Source organism: Daktulosphaira vitifoliae, unplaced genomic scaffold, assembly GCF_025091365.1.
Source record: "Daktulosphaira vitifoliae isolate Bord-2020 unplaced genomic scaffold, ASM2509136v1 Scaffold_3, whole genome shotgun sequence".
Taxonomy (NCBI): Eukaryota; Metazoa; Arthropoda; class Insecta; order Hemiptera; family Phylloxeridae; genus Daktulosphaira; species Daktulosphaira vitifoliae.
The window spans coordinates 19706290-19724628 of record NW_026099574.1 but is presented as its reverse complement, the minus strand read 5'-3'; the positions used below and the strand labels follow the sequence as shown (position 1 = coordinate 19724628).

Genomic DNA, 18339 nt, shown 5'->3' with positions numbered 1-18339 from the left:
TGATTTTATTGACAATGGAACAGACCTAACTCTTATAACACCTGTATACCTTATATACAGTATGTTCAGTAAGTAAGGAAACAGGTTAACTGTTACAAACAATGAGAACAATAGAAACCCGTTTCCTGACTTACTGAACACCCTGTATATAATATATGTCGTGTGTAGTGTTAGTTATAAATTGTGTAACTAATATTCCACATGAGCTACATATCAACTTTTAAGCAATAGAATGCGTGTAGTTCAATAAGTATTTGTCCTTTAATTGTTATTTACCCAATTATTATTTCCGTAAGAAAATTGCTATAAACTGGCTACTTTGTAATCTTGAATACAATTTCAATTAAAAGTATAATTTAAAAAAAATAATAATAGTAACTATGATTTTAACGATGACTAAAAATGTATAAGCTATAAAAAAATTACAGCGAAATTTTAATTGTATTGTAATAGTATTTTAATTGAATAAGTTGAACGTTGTTATTAACATCTGTTTCACTCTGTGTAAATAAATTTTAAAGTTTTTTTTTAATTAAATATATACCTATACTTCTTATAATGAAAATTTATAATGTCATTTTAATATTAAATGGTTTTCTAATACTTTTAAAAATAATCTATAAGATAAAATTTTTTTTTTACTTTAAGCTAAATGAAAACTTATATTTTTTAAAATAATATAAGTTCAATTTTATTTATAATCAAACAATCCTATATAAATAATTTTAAAGCTGCTCTATTTTTATCAAATATTTTTCAATATTTGATTCCTTTTAAGGAAACACTGAAATATACCCTTTTAAGTTTCTGATAAACAAACTATCTGTCAATATTTACAACAGTTTTATCTGTGAAATCCTTCTATTTTTGAAACTAAAAATCTTTTTTTTTTAACTTCTAAATAAATTCTTGTCTTTTGTAAAATGCTCAAGAAAAATAATTTTTGAGAATATATAGTTAGTTTCATACAAAAAGTTTTCCGTATTCATATGTTTATTTATAACATTTTTTTTGTATTTATAATGACAAATGAATAAATTATATACTACGTATTCATACAAAACGTTATATATATATATATATATATATATATATATAGAGTGATCCAGCATTCACTGACAATTGAAATAACTTTTAATCTAGTTCATATTTTTTATTGATTTTTAGCTTCGGTGCAAAGCTGAGAAGGTATTAATTTACCATGATGTGTTTTTTTTTGTCTGTTGTCTTTTTTTCTCAGCTCTCACAGGACCAATTTTGATGAACACGATATCAAAATATCACAAATCGTATCTAGTTGAAGACATAATCCTTAAAAATTGAAAATTGAAAATATTTCCCGCGTTCCCCGTAAATGGGGGAAATTTCCAAAAAAATTACAATTTTTGAAATCGGTAAATTTTGTCATTTTTTTCACTTTTCTTTCTTAAAATTACCATAACTTTTTCAAAAATTAACAAATCAACTTAATTTTTTTATATTGAAATTTTAGATATTTCCCTTTTGTTTGATATCATTTTTTTGAAAATCTAACAGTAAACCTGCTCACAGGGAGGGATTTAAAATAGCAACTTTTTTACAAAAATAAATTTTATTAATATAACATTTAAAAATGTTCCCGAAATACTGCGTCCTTTAAACATATATCAAATTAAATCTTATGCGCAAATAGCTACCGTAGTTAAAAACATGCTATTTTTGTGTTAAAATTTTTGATTTTCGATTTTATATTTTCAAGTTTAAACTGCTAAAACTTTTAGAATAATTTATGTATCAACACAGTTTTTCTTTTCTAAATACATTATATATACTTCTTTCATTTAACATAATTTTTATTTAAATTGAACAATTTTCCTTTAAACAGGGGGCGTTCAAAACTTGAAATATACGTATAAAAAGTAGAACTTTTTCAACTTAACTTTTGAAAATGTTCCGGAAATACCGCGTCCCTTAAACATATGTCAAATTAAAGCTCACAATAAATACTATAAGTTCAATAAAAAAATTTGTGCCGACACCTTTTCTTTTATAGAAAAATGGCTATCGAATTTAACGAAAAATGTAATTTTTATGTAATCATCAATGTTTAACAAGAAATAATTTAATACTTAAAACTGCCATAACTTTTTGAAAAATTAACAAATTAAAATTATTTTTTTTTATATTGAAACCTTAGATATTTTTCTTTCATTTGATATAAATATTTTGAAAATCTGACTCTAAACCTGCCCGCAGAGAAAATTCAAATAACAATTTTGGCACACAAGTTAAGCTTTTTCATTTTAATTTTTGAAAATGTTAAAGAAATATAAACACTTTTATTGAATCTTAAATTAAAGCTTATATTATTATTTAGAATAAAGTTCACAAGGCATAAGAAGTTAAACTTATTTAAATTTTTTTCCTTTTATAAGTCGAAAAAGTAATTTTAAAATTTGAATTAGCTTAAAATGCCAATTTTATTAAACGACGAAAGTGACAAACAGTTGCCGAATCGGTAACACTTGTGTCTTTCACAGTTAGGGTACCATGTTCGAATCTGCCAGTGGCAATTAATACTTTGCAATTTTTTTAAGTTAGAAAAAATTTCAAATCATTTGATTTTTATCTCATTTAAATTCATTTACTTCAATAAATATCAAGGATCCCATCACTGTAGTCTCCCCTCATGAGAAAAAATTTCTCATTCATGTTAATATTATATTACTGTGTTTTTTTTTTGGGGGGCTACGATTTATTTTTCCAACCCTCACTTAACCTACTTTTTTCCCCGATACGTCAAATGATTACAATTCGTATTTAGTTGAAGATATTACCTCAAAAATTGAAAAAAATTCCGCTTTTTCAAATAAAAAGTTACTTAACCAGCTTTCTCCATACAGACAATTAATATCATTCATTTTTAATACTTTTAAAATATTTATTGTCTAAGTATGTTTGATTTGATAATAGGTTTCAAATACAAAATTAATAATTTTTCTATGTAATTTATTAATTTTTTAAGCTCTATTTGTGAGTGCTACTACCAGTCTATAACATCCCAATTTTTTTTTTGTAACATATTTTTATATAAATCATAAATCTAAAAAAAATTTATTTTTAGTTTCACCTGAATTTAACAATAGATTTTTTACAATTATAATCAAAATGTTTAATATGCTCAATTAAGTAGATCTTTGTACACAACGCTTTTTCATAGGTTTTTTAGTTAAAGTAAATCATTAAAATTAATTGAGTTCTACATATTTCAATTGTAAAATCTTTTTAAACACCAAAAGTTATTTAGAAATGACTTTTATTTGATCTATTACTATACAAATAGAAAAAAAATCGAGCTTCTCTGATAAATTTACTGTAAAAAGTAATTATAAAATTTTCTAACTGCATAATAATCTTAACAATACTATTTTTTTCTATTTAATGATGTCAATTTTAAACATACAAGTTGAGCTAAAAGTTATAGTAATAAATTTATTTTGTTTATAAACTTTCATTTTATAGGACAAAAATAAGTAGGTTAAAAATCATTACTTTTAACATATTAAAAATCAAAATCAATAATAATTTGAAAACAATTAATTATAAAAATTATATAATATATAATTAAAAAATTATGTTATATTTTTGAATCTGAGAATTACTATCTGGATATAATTAAGGAAATAGAAGTTGATTTTGTAATTATCCACCAATTTCTTAGAATTAAACACTATCTACATATGTGCATCGAAGCGTTTCTTATGATGGTGATTTTTATCACTGCCAGATCAAATGTATACTGGACACAACTATGCCACGTCCTCGCTGTACCGCGACCCCTCTGTGCCGAGTTTTTTTTTTAATAACAGTTATACGTTAGGTCTATAGTTATATCTCAATAATTTATATTTTAAATTTGATTAAAAACATTAATTATTTTTAAATTTTAAATAAAATGTAAAAAAAAATCCAAGCTATTTTGATGAGTAGATTTTAAGAAAAATGTTGGTAAAAAAATATCTTATTAATATTCAGTAGTGTGTATTATTTTAAAGTTTGTGAAAATTTGAATTCTCATGTATTTATTCTACGGTATTAAATATTGAAGTATGTGTTGTGACAAGGGCAGAAGAAATGTAAGACAACACTACTTATTAAATAATAGGTATTGTTGGGGTTTTTATTTGAACTAAAGCCGGTCATTGGAATGTTAATAATTTTCATGGAAAACCATATTGTTATCATATTTAGTGTGAATAGATTGTGTTTACTTCTGTCTTTTTTTTTATATAACAGCTAGTGTTTGATACCGTAGAATAAATATAGAAAAATTCAAATTTTTACGAAATTTACAGAAAATTATTATTTATAACCTTTTCAATTTTTGCTGCTGTCGTATATATGTCATTGTATTTAATACACTATTGTAATAAAATAGTATCGATTGTCTTTTCGAATTTTTATTTATTATTTCCTGATATAAAAAGACATATTTCATACATTATATGAAATAATTATAATTCATGAGGCTACTCTATCTAGATTCATCCATCAAAAATTTATTCTTTCCCGATAGAATATCTTTTGGCGGTTATTTAATAATAACACAATTTTTAAATATTTACACTAATGTAAGATTATATTTTACAGTGGTAATATTATAGAATAAGCACCAGATCTCTCTGGAGGTTAATATATTACTGTAAAGTAAATCGATCCCCTTGGTGCCTTCAATACCCTACACTGACTACAAATACACACGAATTACCAAATTGTTATAAAATCATAACTGTACAGGGAGATAGATACCTTTATGGATTTTCTTAAACATGTAATTAAACAAAGAATAAAAATACTTAACAAGATTATTGACTTAAGAGATGACTATTATATAAGTTAAACAATTAAATATATTATTAGATTAACAAAAAAAATACTAATGTCCCCCAGCTACTTGCAGCTTGATGTTAAAACTCCGTAATAATATATCAAAGCACATCCTCCTCGAGACTGTGCGTCATCGGCCTTAGTTGATTTAGTTTACTATTCGCTCACTCTAGTGATATTATGTCAATAATGACCAGTGTTACTAGATACAATTGAAGACTCTATTGGTTAATTGGAAAACATTCTGAGCTATCACTAGAGAACAAACGTCTGTTATACGTAGCGATCGCAAAACCCATCTGGACTTACGGATTTCATTTTTGGGGTTATGCTAGTAAGTCTAACATAGTTGTTATACAATGCTGTCAAATATCGCACTTCATACGATCGTCGCGACTTAACAAATAACAGAAATGATGTAATTCAACGTGATATGATGTTGCCAACCGTAGCAGATGAAGTCACTCGGTTTGCACGTAGACATATAACACCGTGAAAACCTAGCGGCAATTCGACTATTGGGCAATTCCAATGACCTAAGACGTTTAAAACGCGTCAAGCCATATGACTTGTAATAATTTATAAAAAATTATTTTACAACTAAAATATTATTTTATTATTATTAAACTAAGTTGAGATTTACACTTCCATCGAAGTGGTCCCTAACTTAGTCATGTTAACCATTCGTGTTGTATTCGTATGTATAAATATTAATTAGTATACTTGTGTATTTATTAACTGTATTTTTATTAAAAAAATTAAATTAAGATTCATGAATCAAAACTGCCTAAAAGGAAATTAAAAATAAATATTGAAAGGTTATAAAGTAATGTCTGTCAACTACAACTGTTATAAAGCATTTTAATTTTATATTAATTATGATCTGCTGGATCTGAAAGTTTCTATAACAACAAAATAATTAAATATTTGTTTATAACAAAACAGATAACAAAATAAAACTTTGAAATAACATTTATAGTAATACATTTTATTATTAATAAAATTTTCCCATCAATATAGGTCATCAATAGAATAAAAGTCTGATAAATTACTAATTTACTCCAAAAATATTTGAGAGGTACAATCCTCTCAACTCCTCTTAGTTGCACTACTAGATGAAGTTAATTGTTATTACTTGAAAATAGTCCGCAAAAACAAACCCTTAATCGTTAAAAATATATTACATCTATTACATTGTGATTTATTAAAATACTACCGCTTTTGTCGTTAAATAATGATTATTTTCATAAAAATGTACAGATTAAACTTTGATTTACTTCTATAAATCATAGTAAATATTAAGTTTATTTAAAAAAAAAGTTATTTCTAAAAGTAAGATGTTAGGGGTGATTTTTAAAAGTATAAGAAAACCTAATATTATTTTTTACTGTTAAATGAATAATGATCAACTTAATTATTATATAAAATATTTTTAGTCAAAAACATTTTTCTGGAAACTGAAGTTCTTATATTAATATCTGAAATATTTCAAGATATTAGAATTTGAAATGTTCTTAGTCATGAATTTTAATGCATACATTATGTACACAATAACTATAATAAAGACAAATAATATGGTTTCGAGTATTTATTCATAATTTCATCTTATAACTATTGTATTTATTTTATAAGTTTAAGTATTAGTATTACACGCATAACTTCTAAGTAAGCAATATAAAAGCTGACTGTGATAATTCGCTTTTGACGTATGCAATAATTTAGACAAATTTATTTTGTGAAGAAAAAACCGAGAGGATAAGAAAGTTCAAAATAACAGTTGAAATGGTTTTGTAGAAAATGTGAAATTACTAGAACGAAGGAACAATAGACAAAACAATAAAAAATACATTGTACAGCAAANGTAACAATAGACAAAATAATAAAAAATACATTGTACAGCAAAATGTCACAGTACATAAAATTAATTAACCGACGATCACAACAGTTAGACATTCTCCAAATGTTAAATGTGGCCTTACTTAAAGCACATAGATAATTAATAGATTTAAGTTCATCAGGGTGGATTTTTAATCATATAGTATTGTGATATTGGTATTAAAATATATTTCATGACTTATGATAATTAAAAAATATTATTTTACTTTATACTACAATAGAAAATAAAGATAATTAATAATAAATACTAATATTTTTTTTAGTAATTATCTACATTATTAAAAATTACTACTATTAGTATAAGTTATAATATAAACATATTTCATTATATTTTTCTTTGCATTTTATAAACTGATTGGTTAATAATAATAATATTTTTGTTTTTGATATGATAGGATGAGGCATAAATGTGGGTATTAATTTGATCAAATTTAACAACACAATAAACCAGCTCAGTTAGTAATTGTCTAGCATGTCATAGAAAAGTTTTAATAATTGTCTCTGTCGTGTTCATGTACAACAAATTAATGAGTAAAAGCTAATGCCACGTTTGTATTAAGAAACCTTAAAACTTGAGCTATCCAGTTCTATATACATTTATTTCTCATTTGTTTTATTTTTTTTTCATTTTCTGTACTAATTACAATTGTTAAAAAGAATAAAATAAAAAAAAAANAAAAAAAAAAAAAATAAAAAAACACATCATAGTAAAATTAATACCTTCTCAGCTTCGCATCGAAGCTAAAAATGTTTTTGGATATTCGATCCTTTGCATTTGGAAGATTTATTTACAATATGACGTTTTTCAACAACATCATTCATTTAAATTTTAGGCATTATTAATTTTTTCCTTTTTATTTAAATTTCTAGTCCACTATATTAGAAAATATCACACATACTCTTATTTTCTATAATAGTTTTAAAATTAGTTTGATACTCTTATATAATTTATACAGTTTTCTTAATTAAATAAAAAATAAATTATTAGATTGTTATTCTATGAAAATAACTTGTTTAAAAAATATGTTTAAATGATTTCTCAATTTAATTATTTCTTTAATGAAATCACATACATCATTCATAGATAAATAAATAGATCAAATAAAGTTTATTAAATTAGTATAAACTAATTCCTTTCTTTTCTAGAGAATTAAATAAAATTTCACTTCTTATTTAAGCAAACCAAAATCTAAAAATATACCACTTTTATGTAAAAATAATTTTAAAGAAATGAAATTTTTATACTTCAGTAATACATGATTATTAGTTATTACTGTTCAATTTTCTCCTTACACGCGCTACCATAAATTAGAAAATATGAAAATGTTCTAAAGCGAACAAAAAACTAGTTATCATTTGCACTGTTGACATTCAACATTAGGTTGATTGCTCATTAATAAAAAAAGGCAGCCCGTAATCAAGTATAATACAACTGACTGTATGCGTAAATCATGTCGCTTTATCGATTGGCTACATCGTTCCCAAATCGTCTTCCCTTGGGTATTATAAAATTAATAATATTGCTGGAAACTAGCCTAATATTGTATCATTTAATACAAATTGTCAATATTTTTTTTCTCTTTTACTTAAAAAGTCATTTCACAGACAAATTAAACCCTGAAATGTATAGAATAGATTGATTTTAAGAGCCAAAAGGAAAATTGTTGTTCAAAGACTAAAACTAATAACCTTTCTCAAAAAATTGTAGATGCACCGAAAAGTTCCCAATCAAATAAATTGGATAATTACCGTAAATTGCGCTTAACTGATGGTAAATTTTTTTTGAGGGCTAAATTTTATTTTTGCACTTCCAAAACATAACTATATAACAAAATATACTGTTTTGCTAAATTTCTGGGAGGTCAAGCCTCTTACCTCTCCGGCTTGAAGTCTATATTCATAACGTTATATGAAAAATTGAGAAGTGTTAATTTTTTTATAGGACAATTTTTTTCCTTTATTTATTTTCCTATTCATTTTAAAGTTGGTAATTGTATATTATGTAATAAGCACAGTCACTTTATTTAATGATTTTATGCTACTTGTATTTTTAAAAAAATTTTCAAAATTTCTCAATTTATATAAAAATTATGATTTATTGAATTACTTAATAAGTAACTATAATTTAACAATCGTGAAATTTTTAAAAAAGTGTCTCGAATTGTATTTAATTAAACGGTTAATATTAATAGCATTTGATTTATTTTAATAAAAAAATATATTGATAATCATTCTATCAAATGTACATGACCACAATATGCATGTCATTTAATATACTTAAAAATAAATTTCATTTAAATTTTATTTAAACAACATTTAAGTGCTTTAATGCGTAATATAAAAAAATGTTTTGTAGAAAGTCATAAACATTTTTTATTGATAATCAAAACGAAATATTTTTAAAGCATTCTATATTATTGTAGGAACTCGTTTTTAAAACAGTTTTAACTAATGAAAGAATAAATTAAAAAGGGGTTTTTACAATATTGGAATCGTAACTTGTACGTGTCTGATAATCCAAAATTATTAATACTTTTTAAATCAATATATTTAAAAACATATATAATGGTAAAATACAATATTTTATCCTCTTTAAAAGTCATTAAAGTTATCATCTAAAAATGTAAAATAATAATGCTATAAAGTGCGCACAATTTAATAAATTAACATTTTTTTTAGTTTTACACACCATAATACGCTATGTACACTATTGTTAAATTTAGGTTCTAAAAAGTGTTACTCTTTATTTTGACAATTTATCTTTTACCCATTGTTTAAAACAAATTTATCTTGTCAGACACTTAAGTTTCTGTACAATGATAGTTTATTTTCTCCAGAGTTATTTTAATACCAACTATATTATACTTGTAACCACATAAAACAAGTCATAACGTATATGTACATGACTTAAGTAAGTTTATCTCTAGGCACTGAAATATTAGATAAGTTATATATCATTGTTGTAGTGTATTTTAACCATGCTTATGGGTATTATATTATAATGCATACAGTTTGGTCAGTTTTAGAATATTTTGTTTTAAATGATATATTATAAAAAAATGTGTATACTTTTTCGATTTTTTCATATAATTTTAGGTTTTATGAATATTTTTTTGATAATATAACCTAGCCCAATCTAGTTGGGGTTCTTTTAGCGTTAGCTGCAATACAAAACGAAGTATTTTTGTAGATAATCCTACAAAAATAATAAATAAAACAAAAATTATGATAAATGTTGTTACTGTTTCAAAACAAAAAAAAATTCCTTTAATTATTTATAATTTAGCTGAATATATTAAAAAAAAATTTAATATCAAGCAGATCTGTTGGACCTTCAAACCGAATTGAAAATCAAAACAAACAACAATTGATCGTTCCTATGCTTATTAAAATCTGTATAACTTAATAGGATTTTTAGGCATTTGTAACAGCTGGGACAATAATTTACCTGTAAATTTTTTATGAACTCTTAATGTTAGTATGCAAAGCTGCAAAATGAGACTCAAACGGGTATTCTATGGCTATTAAAATCGTTATTGCTAAGGGTGTAAGTAGTCAATTTTAGGAATTTTCATAAATTTATCAAGCAAACTTGAGAAAAAATAAAAAATGAAAATTAATGAAATCTTAGATGTAAAATTGTATTGTTAACCACTAATGAATAATAACATAAAAATGTTGAACAATTTTAATCATTTTCCTATGCCCCTTCTATCTCCTTAAAATACTATAAATATTAATTTTGTAGAGTGCCAATTTTGAAGTCATTTAGCTTTAAACACAAACTCGTAAATACCTTCTTTTATATTTTAAACATAAGTAAATTTAAATTTGTGTAACGAAGTACAAGTAAATTATATTTCATATTATATTTTGTGTTATTTATGTTGTAAATTTGTAAAAATTTCATATTAAATAAAACGTACAATTAATGTATTATTCAACTTTTAAAAATAAAATACCCCTAGCTCAAATAAAAAACAAAAAATTTTTATTCTTTATTATTATAACAATTGCTTTGTACGAGGCAGCTAGACCGTAAGACGGCAGTTGTGCACCGCACTAGAATACCGTTTTACCTTAAGCCTGTTTAAATCCCTATTATTGAAGATGGGAAGGGGTCATCTGGGTGAATGACGGCTAACCGCTCGTCCAATAAGTAATGAAAGTAGACAATAATTAAATAACAAATAACCACATATATTAGCAGTTCTTCAAAGAGTTCAAACAAAATAGTTAAACTCAANGATGACCCCATCTGGGTGGATGACGGCTAACCGCTCGTCCAATAAGTAACGAAAGTAGACAATAATTAAATAACAAATAACCACATATATTAGCAGTTCTTCAAAGAGTTCAAACAAAATAGTTAAACTCAATTAAACAAATAATAAATAACATTAAAAATAATATAAAAACTCAGCTGAATAGATGAAAGTGTTGATAGTGATGAGTGTACTGTATGAGATCTTGTGGTAATAGTGTCGAATTTCTGAGTATCACGAGTCAGAGTGTAGATCCAGGCACGTAATGGCAGATGAAAACAGACGGCGGAAAAGCGACTACGGCAATAAAGTTATTTAGTGATGGTCAGGGACCAGTCACTGGTGGCGTGCAAGGACTCGAGAACTTTGAGCACAAGGATGCAATAAACAAATAAGAAAAACTATGACGTACAATTTACTATTCAAGTGATGGCACTTGCTACAAAAAAAGAATGACATAATTGACTTACTGACTTACGACTGTACACGGATGACAATTGACACGGAAGTCATCGATTTACCGTACTGGGTGGGCAAGGGGTGAGTAAAGCAAAGACGCTACAGATCAGAGGTTACACGATATAATATAATCAACGGTGTTTGTGACAACTGATCCACTAAGTTTTTGCTAAAGGTGTTCTCTACCAAACAACAACATTTAATGCTGCTATATTTAAAAAAAAAATGGCTTCAATATAGATTGATAAACACGATACATACTTGAAGAGTGAATGTGTCAAACGTTCTATGTGCCAAAAAAGTGAAAAATTGTTTTATTTCTGATTTATGTTCTATGTGCCAAAGGCCACAATCTTGTATGTGTTTCAAATGTCAATTAAATTTTTTACTTGTACAAAATTGCATTCATAGATGGTGTTCGATATGTGAGACATGCCCATGTTACCATTGTTTTTTGTGTTTTCTGAACAAATATGTTTTTGGCACATAGAACGTTTGACACATTCACTCTTCACTTCATGAACATCGTTCTTTTCGTTCAATTTTACTTTTTTTTTACCCAACAAAATAGACACAACAGTAAACTATGATGTCTATTTCGTAACTATATTGTTATCTTCTATGTTTGGCAGCTGTTTTTTTGAGATTTTCATACTTAGATTTACAAATACGATTATTTGTATCGTTAACTTTTCTCAATATCTATTTTGTTGATAATTTAAAAACGTTAACCTTTTGAATCAACAGATTCATATTAAAATAAAACATTTATTTTACCAAAAAACTACGCGTTTATAATACGTTGTTTTTCAATAACTTGATCAGGTTTAGGAAACAATCAGTTTTTCAATTTTTAACATATCTAGTAAGTTATTTAACGAAAATTAAATTTTTTTAAGAATTTATAAGGTTAATAATTGTCAAATCTGAAAATGTTATGAAATCACTTTTACAACCTTAACCAAACTTAAATTTAACTTTTTAATGTAACCTTGAGTTTAATTAAGCCTTCAAAGTTAATCTCATAATATTTTTGTTTTTTATCATCATTTTTCAATAAATTAAAAAAAAAATTCGATATAGATGAAATTATTTACTTGGTATCAGAAAAATTTTCAAAAACCGACATTTTTTCAGTCCCTAGCCCAAGTCTTAATATAATTAATGCACTTAAAATAAAAAAATGATTTTTATGTTCGTGTTATATTTCTATAAGCGAACAAAATATGGAAATTCTAATGCAATTTAAGTATTTAATCTTAATAACCAATCTTAAGTTGACAACCTTTGTTTCAACTGAAATTGTACTTAAAAATTAAACATTTATGTAAAAATTCAATAGAGTATATATATATATGGATATATAAAATCAATATTACTTTATAATATTAATATTATATTTTATTTAAAAAGTAATATATAAGAATAATATTTTTCATAAAGTGCTCAACTGAGAGTATAGATTTTAAAAGATTTTTGAAGGTTTAAAAATTAATAAAATTTATTCTGTATAAATTCTGAAATATTAAAGCTGATTTAAAAAAAAATCTTAAACGAATCAACAATCATTTTACAAGCAATATTATATTATTAATATTATTATTTAAAAATAATATTTTTTTTAATGAAAAATCTAACTAAAACTATTATAAATGATAAAGATAATAACTTTTACCTTTATTACTGAATAAAATTTTTATAAATTTACTTATCATAATTTTATATTTTGAAAAAAGGGTAGATCTGCTTTCCTTAATTTTTTATACATAGGAGATGTGTTCAGAAAATAACGGGATTTTTAAAATTCGTGGGTTTGGAGAGCCCAATTATCAAATTTTTTTTTTATATAATGTCCCTGAAGTATGATAAAATTTTTAGCTGGACTTATTTTTACTTTGTCAGTGGCAACCGTTAAGATTAAACATGTTTTTATGAGCTTGACGATTTTCGTTTGTTAAAAAAAATTGATCGAAGAATTTGTATCAAATTTTGCATTAAAAATGAAATATAATGTAACAAAGTGTGTAAAATGTTAACAAAGACCTATGGTAAGTCTGCCACGAGTAACACAAAAGGATTATGAGGGTATAAGCGTTTCCAAGATGGGCATGAAGACGTTGAAGATGACGAATGCCCTAACACATCAACAACCGATAAAAACTTAGAAAAAGTAAAAGTAATGGTTATGAACGATCGCCGAATCACAATTAGAGAAGTCGCTGATGATTTTTGAATATCGATTGGCTTATGCCATGAAATTTTTTCGAATATTTTGGGTATGAGACGCGTAACAGAAAGAATTATTCCAAAATTATTGAATTTTGAACAAAAAAAAGGGCAAATGGAAATTTCTCAGGAGTCAATTAATGAAGTCGACAACAATGCAGAATTAATGAAACGTGTTATAACAGGTGACGAAACATGGGTTTATGGATACGATATTGAAACTAAGGCTCAATCGTCCCAGTGTAGGCATTTTGGATAGTCAAGACCGAAGAAGTCTCGACAAGTGCAATTGAACGTGAAGGTTATGCTCACTGTATTCTTCGATTTTAATGGTATCATGAATTCTTGTCACGATGTCAAACGGTCAATAAGGAGTACTACCTACGAGTTCATCGAGGAATCCGAAAAACCCTGGATTAGTGGCAAAATAATTCATAGCTTTTGTACCACGTTAATGCACCTGCTCACTCTTCATTGTTTGTTTGTTAAAGGGAACGCCCTTTAAGGTTTTACAAGCTTAGATGACATTGAAAGCGCATCGCTGAATGACCAAAAGGCTATTCCAAAGATCAAATTTGAGCAGTATTTTGAGGATTTGAAAAAGCATTGGCACAATTGCATTATATCTAATAAAGACTTTTTTAAAGGTGACAACATTAATGTAGACAAATAAATAAATATTAAAAAAAAAAAAAAAAAAAAAATTTTCGTTACTTTCTAATCACTTTTCATATTCCTTTTAGATGCAATTAAAAATTCTTTTAATTGGACTACTCAAATAACGACTCTATTGTGTATTGAGCTTATAACAAAATAATACGATCTCTTTAAATTTTCATTGCTCCAAATGAATACATTTTTTTGATACAACAAAAGTAAAATCGTTACATTCAAAAATTAAGTAATTTATCTTTTTGGTTTTTGTAAAATAATACATCAAGGAGGTAAACTCACAAACACGAGTAAGCGTTATCTTAATATAAAAAAGCATTCAAAGATCAATTTACTCAAATATTATAGATTTTACATTGTAATATAGTCTCTTAACCTTTACAAAATCGTGTATAAGAGTTATGTACGATAGGAACTTTTAGACGTTTGTAATTTGTGGCGTGTGAGAGAATCAAAGCGATGAGTGAGATCATCAACAACTGCTGTTGAAATATACAGATGATAGCATCGTTTATTTTTCTAGACAAAAAATATTGTTTGTAACATTTTGAGAAAAAATCGTACTGTTTGCTTTAAAGAAAAATGCACTCACGGAAAACTGCGAAACTGATATTGGTTAAGATAGTCGAAATACAAATTGAATGTACTACAATGAAGGTTTGAATGACTAATTTAAGTTACTGTATAGATTTTCTTAAGTCTCACATTTTAATAGACATTTTTTTTAAATGTTTCTACAACATTCCTTTTACTATACTAATAAGTTTAAATTAAATTAAGATAGTAAACTATTAATTATAAATTTAAATATAATTAATGTTTTTAATAAACAACAATTCATTCAACTTAAATTATTTATTTATATGTAAATGTGTAAAAGCATAAACTACGTCCCTATTAAAATAATTTTTCTAGTAATTTTTGATAATAAAAACTATTTTAATTCTATCCAAATGAAATTATCGTTTGCGTATAATATTATTGTTCAAAGTACTCAAATATTCAAATATCTGAAATTTATATATATATGTGTAAAAAAATATACATACATTTTACGGATAAACAAAACCAGCTTTCACTTGTAATGAAATTCAGCTTGAAATGCGTGTAGTAAAAAAATGTAGTCAAGTATTATACAAAAGATGCCAATAATAGTACGCTTTTATTTATTCGTTTTTGTATATTATGAGGGAAAAGTTTGATTTTTTTTATTGTACGTACGATTGATAAATAATAGATAAACATAAACACGGAAAACAATTTTAGGTTTTTTAATAGAATTAAAAATTATATTTAAACTAAATTTTCATAAATTCATACAGATATAAATCAGTTAAAATTATTGTTTATTACCCAACATTTATAAAACATATATATATGTATGTAAAATCATTTTATCTATATACATAAATATATTGTTGTTTAATATCAGGTTCTTTTGAAATTAGTTGTATTTGTTTCCTATCCTCTTTAATAACAACACTTTAATTCTCAGTTGAGAGAACAATGTGTATGTATTTTGCACACTAAAAGTAAACCAGCAGAAGTATAGAAATAGTAATAAAATTGTCAGTTTTTGCAATAAAATTAAGAAAAGGCGGTTACTAAATTAACCCACGTAACCTTAAAGGCTTAAATACATTCACATGTTTGTGTTAGTGGTCACATAGAATCGTTCCTATGAACATTTAAAAGCTCTTATTTTTCTTAATGTGTGCATTTGTTACTAATGTTTATTAAATTAAAGCAAACGTATTTGTTTTCAACTTAAAAAAGGGTATTACTCAGTTTAAATTGTAAATTGTCACTAATGAAAGAATCTATAATAGCAGTAATAGAAGTATTAGTGAAACTTAAAAGTTATTCTATTGTTAAATAAAAACAAAAAAAATGTAACATTTCAATTATTTGATTATTAACTGAAATTATGTAAAAATATGTACTCTTGTAAACATGGGTTCGATTTTTTACCTCACAATAATTACTCATTAATTTTATACAACAGTTTAATTAATAATTATTTATATAAGTAATGACACTTTTAAGCAATTAAGAAAATAGAACTATTTTATTATTATCCTTAAAAGTTTTAAGCATAAATTATTCTAAATGATATTTTAATTTTAATCATTTATATATGTTGATAATTTAGAAAAAAATATAATATCGATTTGAATAAATATTAAATTGTTTAAATGAAAATTTTTTGAGGTGTACATTAGGCCTTGTAGTATACATGTATTTAATTTTAGGGTGTATGCTTTTGAATTTGATTGCTAAAGCGTGGGTGTAAATTAACACAAAAAAGCGATTCAATAGAAAATTTGTCCCTTTTTACCTTCATTTATTATCATTCAGCTAGGTTCAGGAACACGTAATTGTAAGCTATACAACATGAATATTATTTCAAAGAACATGAGAAAAGTGACAGTTTTTTCGAAGCTTTTATGTGCAATTAGCCATAAACTTGAATCATTTATTTAAAAGATAAAAAAACTATTAAAATAAATCAAGATATTTTGGAATTTGACGCATAAAAATTGAACGTTATAAGTTTTAAATAAATTATAAATATTTTTACCATATTTTTTAAATTCAAAAGCTTTTGAAATCCATTGTTTTATTTTGTAAACATTTTAACAAAATTGTTTATTATTTTTAAACTTACCCGCTTAGAGATGTGTCGATAGATTTGTTCTTAATAAGACGGTCAAAAGCCGAGAAAAATCTCACCTTAATCAAATTATACTTCCGCTCAGAAGGTAAAGAATTCTCACTCGCGTATCGTGTTCACGTCATCAAACCGCAAAGGATAAAGGCGCCCCGACGTCTACCACTTTTAAACCGTTTCATCCAACGTGGATTGCTATCCTCCTCATCGGTCGACGCCGTCATTTGTTTGGTCACAAAATGGGGTAGTGCGCGCCTTCTATCGGACGACTCGCGCTATCTTTCGTCATAACCTGTGCATCTGGTTAGTATGTAATTAGTAGTTCAGTTCTTTCGGAACGAAATTTCATTTCGAATTTATTAGCAAACATATTGACGCGAATTTTTTGTTATCGAGTTCAATAATCAATTGACAAAATATAGAAACTGAAACAATTTTGTAACAAAAACCCAAGTATGCGAACACTATTCGAAAATAATATAGGAAAGATAACTTTTTATTTAAAAATCTTGTTAGATAACTAGCATTTTTTTTCATATAAAGTCACGGTGATTACAAAAGATTTATTTCCTGTAGGAAAAAGAGAATAACACATAATTTCGGCGTGCGATATTTTTTGTCTATTCATATAGATCTTTTTTTTACAAATTTCATTTTATACTATTTAAATGATATTATAAAAAGAGTTATAAGAAACAGCTATTTTCAGAATGTGCACTAAAGCAGTTATTACTGAAACATCACATGAACGATATTTTCTATTTATCAACAAACTTCGTAATAAAAAAAAAACATTGACGACGTCTTTATCGTTACAGCGATTTTTTAATTCGACTGAAAAAATGTCCGATAAAACAACAAGAATTCTAATAACTTTTATATTAATTAAGAATTCTTTCTATACACTAGTGCTAAAATAAACAGAAAAAAATTTGAGTTTTCGTAGTTAATGATATGAATCAGACTTAGACGCTTGAGAAAGACGAGAGACTTTGCCGAAATAACGGTAAAATCGTATCGTCTAGAATCGCATTTCTATGGTTACACAATACAAACCATTAGACATTAGTCAAACAGTATTGCTTTACATTTTATAACAGTCCCCTAAAAGTTTTTCAAGAAAATAAATAAAAAATAAGCATAGTTCTTACCAGGCCCGCGTGCAGGATTTCAAAAGGGGGGGGATTGGAAAATAATATATAAAATAGATACATCTATATTTATATTATAAATAAATCATATGAAAATAATTTTATTATTTATAAATATAAATGTATTTAATAC

At 25.4% G+C, this 18339-nt stretch overlaps 1 protein-coding gene across 2 annotated transcripts in view; it reads right to left on the bottom strand.

Annotated features, from left to right (window-relative positions):
- LOC126901623 (octopamine receptor-like) overlaps nucleotides 1-17261 on the bottom strand; it is an 88378-nt gene extending 71117 nt beyond the window's left edge. For both annotated transcript variants that reach the window (XM_050678240.1, XM_050678241.1), the window contains exon 1: nucleotides 17053-17261. The gene's annotated coding sequence lies outside the window, so the exon portion shown is untranslated. The remainder of the gene's footprint in view (nucleotides 1-17052) is intronic.
- Between the last annotated feature and the right edge of the window lie 1078 nt (nucleotides 17262-18339).